Source organism: Copadichromis virginalis, linkage group LG17, assembly GCF_057382275.1.
Source record: "Copadichromis virginalis isolate Kocher_CV1m ecotype Utaka linkage group LG17, C_Virginalis_male_GT1.1, whole genome shotgun sequence".
In the NCBI taxonomy this organism is placed as follows: Eukaryota; Metazoa; Chordata; class Actinopteri; order Cichliformes; family Cichlidae; genus Copadichromis; species Copadichromis virginalis.
The window spans coordinates 2483091-2489090 of NC_140634.1; positions in this window are offsets into that span (position 1 = coordinate 2483091).

Below are 6000 nucleotides of genomic sequence, written 5' to 3' on the forward strand. Positions count from 1 at the left end.
AGGTTTTGGTTTCTTTGTTTTTCCCCCTTTTCCCTTCCCGCCTTTATTCTCAAATATTCACAGGAGGAATTGCCGGGCTGTCTCCACCTAAAGGCAGACCTCAGTGTTAGACTACAAGCACAGGTTCTGTTGACAGAGGAGGCCGTGCCTTTGCCGTTGCTGCACCCAGGCTATGGAATACTCTCCCTCTTCATATTCGCGCGTCAGATTCCATTCAGTCTTTTAAATCACGTTTAAAAACGTATTTGTTTGATCTGGCATTTAAGGCGAATTAGGGTAATTTACATCTGGCTCTGTATTTAGATTATGTAATTATCTTATTTTATATATTTGTAATTTATATTTTATTGTGATTTTATTTGTACTGCGATTTTAATGGAAAGCACTTTGGTGTACTTCGGTCTTAAAAATGTGCTATATAAATAAATTTTGATTGATTGATTGATTGATATGGTGAATCTTAAGCTGCCTCATTAACTATAAGATGACATAAACTACACAAACAAGTTGTTTTTGTAAAGTTTTAATTTGCCCTTGGAAGGGGATCAATTCTGTTCTTAGCTATAAGAATAGAATAACAGAGAAGAGCTGCCTCGACGGGGCAAGACTCGGCTGTCCATCTGCATCTGAAGGACAAAGGTCAATGTTCACATTCTGGACAGAGAAGACAGATGGTTAGAAAGAGGAGCGAAAGAAGCATCTATGTCCACTGGGTCCGTGAGTCGTTTGGTACCGGGCCGTGAGAGTTGAGGCTCAGGTGTGAAATGTCTGGTTTTCAGGGTTTTTATCGGTTTCCAGCGTTATTTTGTTATCGTTTTTATCGTTAACTCGGTTTTCCTGGGTCTTTTCACGTGTGTTATGAATAAATCTTTTTTTTTTCGGTACCGGTACTAGTTTTATTTTGTTGTATTTAAGGCCGGTCTGTGAGAATATTGTCGGGCATAAACCGGTCCGTGGCGCAAAAGAGGTTGGAGACCACTGAGGTAGAGGATCAATAAGGGGTCCATGACCTTCTTGGGGGGACACTCCCACAGGATTTAAATCTGGGACTCTCCACCATTCAACCCTAGAACTGAAGAAGCTTCTCAGATGAAACATCTTCAAGCAACTTAAAGAAGTCCAGACGCTTTTCTTTCCAAGCTCCTTAGACTACAGAGAAGGCCGAAATCCTAAAAAGAAAAACATCTATTCAAGTATGTACAAATATAGCACAACCATCACACCTACAACTCCCAGCAGGTTCAAACAAGGTCACATTGTGTCATACAGAAAGCATAGAGATGTTTTTGTGGGTCTCAGACACCCCTGGTGGTATAGCAGAATAGAAGGAGAACTAAAATAAAAATAGGAATTTTACACTGAAGTTTAAGATTCTTCAAAATCAGAAAAGGTGGAATCCAATCAGGGATTGAGGACAGGTCAGTCAGAGACTGTAGTTCAAAGTCAGGTGTACTCGGAACCAGCTGGGCTGAAAGAGATCTCTAGGAATGGACTAGGTGGTCTGTTCCCAGAGAGCCAAATAGAGATGACTTGGGGTCCAAACGGTCAGTCCTCTTCAGGTAATTTAATGGTTTTACAGGTGGAGGCCACTGACCTTTCCCTCCTCCTTTGTGTATACTCATGCACTGTATATAATGTTCTGTCTCTCTCTTTGTCTTTGCACAGTCAAGGAGCGTATCAGGTCACATTTCACTGCGTGTTATACCTGTATAACTATGCACATGACAAATAAAGAATCTTAAATCTTGAATCATTTTTTCTGACGATTTTGTTTTCACTAGTTTTGCATTTGGCTTCTAGTTCAATTCAATTCAATTCAATTTTATTTATATATCGCCAAATCACAACAAAAGTCGCCTCAAGGCGCTTCATAGATACAGAGAAAAACCCAACAATCATATGACCCCCTTATGAGCAGCACTTTGGCGACAGTGGGAAGGAAAAACTCCCTTTTAACAGGAAGAAACCTCCGGCAGAGCCAGGCTCAGGGAGGGGCGGGGCCATCTGCTGTGATTGGTTGGGGTTAGAGAAGGAAGACAGGATAAAAGACATGCTTTTCCAGTTTAAGATACTCCATAACTTCTGTGATCCATTGTGAACATGAAGGGGGTGAGGAGTCTTTCAGTGCAACAGCACAAGTCTCCTGGCTAACAGAGGACAAAAGCATCTTCAGCTTGTGTTTTTTCAGATGCCTCCCCTGTGGTACCAAATAGAGCAACAAAGCAACATGGATCAAATTTTAAAAAGAGTAGAGAATTGCCAAAACTGATGTAGCATTGAATGTGTCCAGGACATATGTAGGAGGATCGCTGGAGCCTGCCTACATTTATCACAGGTAGAATCCAGATCTGGTCTAAATCAGGACAAATCTTTGACGAGTATGACATTGGCAAATTGATGATGAACAAATCTTACTTATAATTTTTAGGCAGTCTTCCCTGGAGATTTCAACATTTAAATCCACTTCAAACTTTACTTTTACGTGATTAAGAGTGGTTGAGCTGTGGATTCGTTTTTTATAAATGTTACCAATAATTCTGATCAAATGCTACTTTAAAAGTATCATCTAGCAGAGAAACAGCTGGACGAGAGGGGAAATGTCAATATAAAATTGTACTTATTAGTCAGTATAAGCTTTTAAATGATATAAGTTTGCATATGATAGAATACTGCATGATGACCTTTTTATGACTTAGACTGTTGTCCACTACAAGACTGTTTCTCACAGCGATAATAGCTGAACAAGCTGTTATTATTTCACTCCTGCTAGGAAGAGGAGAGCTGGACTCTTTTATCTGCGCTCCCTAACAAGAAGAGGGGCCACGTCCTTCACAATCACACACACACACACACACACCTACATACACACTAACATTCCTCTTCCTATGAATAGACGTATTCACTGTTGTATTATTTTTGTATATAAATAAAGACAAGTGCAGGAACGGAGCGCACATCACAGGGCCCCCACTCTGGTGTGAGCGTTCTGTGATCGCCCTTGCAAGTAAAAGCTGCAGCGTCTGTGTGTTTCTTTTTTTTCTTTTTCTTTTTTTTTTTTTTTTTGCCTGTCCCGTTTGGCTCTTTTGCATCAGAATTGTTGTCTAAAGGCAAAGAAAGATGCCCAACGGATTTACTTTACCAAACTGACCATCCCAGCCTTGCCGTAATGGTCCATTTGATTCACCTTTTATTGTTTATTTTATTTTCACTTACTGAATACGGGACAGACTTGACTGGGGGAAAGAAGGGGAGAAAGAAAGAGGGAAAGAGAAACAGCTGAGAAGAGGGACGGGGGAGAAGGGCAAAAGACAAAAACCAACAGAATGAGCAGAAAAAGAAAATGCATATATCAATCACCTGGATCACCTGCTGAGAAAGAAAAAAGAAAGCAAGCAGAAGAGAACAAGAGTAATAGAATAAACAACATCACAATGATATATGGGAATATGACAGTAAATACTAAATATTAAACATTATTGTGCAGCACATAAGATCAACAGAACACAGTGTGCTTTGAGGTAGGAGCCAAAAAGGGTGTAGTTTGTGGGTGTGATCACCCGTGTGTACACCTGTGAGCATGGACGCGCTTGTTTTTAAAAGGTTCCTTCATGTAATGATCTGCTAGAGGGTGTGGGGGGGCCACAGCCCCGTCCTCCAGGGCATGAAGCAGGTATGGAGGAGATCAAGACTCCAGACATCCAGAGGCCCCCAGAACACAAGAGACCAAGGAAGACCAACAGAGGGGCAGCCGCGCCACTGTCCCAGAAAGAGCTGAGGAGAGTCCCAAATGAGGGCTCACTCAGCAGCCGCGGAGCAGAAGCCAGGGGGGGTTGCAGTGACGCGCCCGTGAGCTCCGCCGGCAGCCAGCCGTGCCTGAGTGACCGAGCCCCAGGCCGAGAGGCCGGGGGCACCCCACCTCCGAAGTGGCCCGAGCGAGCCCCAGGCTCCAGGCCCCGATAAGCGGCCGCCAAGGAGTGAGCCGGTGTGTACCCGGACGCCCATCCCCGGACACAAAGAACCACCAACGCACCGATGTCTGAGGGAGTCCACCACTGGCAGGGGAAGTGGTGGTAGGGGGAGATAGGCCTCCAAACCTTGGAGGGCCTGAGATGTCCCCAGAGAGGTGGCGCCTGACACCCAACCTGACATATAGACACAGACATACAGGCACACACAGATACAAACATCCATTCCCACCCTCATGCTCTCATATGCACTTACTCCACACTCAACCAACGTGGAGACAGACATAAAGAGACGCTGTACACACGATCACACTCCCCAAGCGTACTCTACAAACCGGGTCTAGGTACCCTTACCCCTGGAGGGGGGAACTGCACCCAGACCCAGGTGGTGTTACCCTTTTCCCTGCGGTGGGGGGAGGCAGACCGCCCCGACTCCGCAGCAGCAGGGAGGCCCCACACTCCAGACCGCAGTCGGACGGCCAACTCCTCCTCCTAGCCCCCCCGCTCCAGCAGGTCGCAGAGAATGTCTGTGTGTTTCTACCTTTAGATTCTCAGCTGAAGAAGTGTCTTTAGAATAAATCTCTTGACAAGAAGCAATCTGTATGTAAGGATACAAAGTTTTGTAATTGTAAGCATAAAAAAATAGATTTGGGTATGGAAAACCTGTTTACCAGCTGATGGAAAGAGGGAAAACTGTTTCTTATATAAATGTCCTGTATTGACAGAATACTATTTTTACACAAAACCTGAAAGCCTCCACCTGACAGGGAGGGGATGAACATGTGGTTTCCAGTAACTGGTCCAAAGAGAGAAAGACTGTGTAGCATGAAAGCCTTCTGTTATGGATTTTGTTGACAAAGTATGCAAACACAGCCAGCTGACGTCAATACCTTTATTACCACACGTGTGAGAGCAAGCCGACAGTCAATGATGGTTACAGAGTCATGAGTGCTCCGCTTTCTGGACCCAATTTAGACACATTTTTGGTTTGCAGGGGCCCTCTATTGAAGCACCATTAATAGGGAACCATCTGTTTCCCCATCTCTACAAGACAGTGTATTCACTGGATGGGCCAGGTTGGGCATTGGGACTTTTGCAGATCTATATTTAGATTCATCTTTTGCATCTTTTCAACAATTGATCGCAAAATTTGCATTACTTAGGAGCCATTTTTTTCAGATACTTCCAGGTCCAAAACTTTGTTCACCGTTCATATAAAGATTGTCCTGTTCTCCTTAGTCATCTATTTATGCTAAACATTATTTTGCTCGGTTTAGGATGATACACCGTACTCATTATACTAAGGACTGGCTCACTAAAATATATAATCCAATGTCTCCGTCATTCTTCTGCAAATTATGCTCATATATTCTGGCACTCTCCATCTTTGAGGGTGTCCTGATCTGGAGTCTTTGATGCCCTGTCCAAGGTAACTGGGAGAAATATTGTTCTAAATGCTGTGACTGCATAATTTGTGTATCATGAGCTTCACTCAATCTACATAAAGACTCGATAGCATCCTTAACTTTGTTGGCCAGCAGGCTGATCTTTTTGAGGTGGTACTCTTCAGTTCCACCTTCTCATATGGCCTGGGTTAAGGAAGTGCTCTATCATCTGAAGCTGGAGAAGATCAGACTGACCCTATCTGGTACTGGGCACAAATTTGAAAAGACTGGGAAACATTTTTTTTCTTATGTGAACAGCACATCTTGTCCTGTTACCCGAGCTTGTCTTGTGGGTGTATAACAAACCTTAATAATAATACTTGTTCTGTTTATTATTATTGCTATTTTTTACTTCTTTATATTATTACTTTATATTACCAAAAAAAGATTCCAGATCACCTTTTGTCTCCTTTTTGAGAGTGTTTACATGTACCCTTAGTGCAAATGAATTCCGAAAATCATTAACAATCCATTCTTTTAAAATGAATCAAAGTTTGGAAATGGGCCTGCACTTGTCTTAAAAAATCTGGAAACTTTTTGATAAATGCATATGAGTTTTAATTTGTTTCACGTTTGCTATTTCATGCATT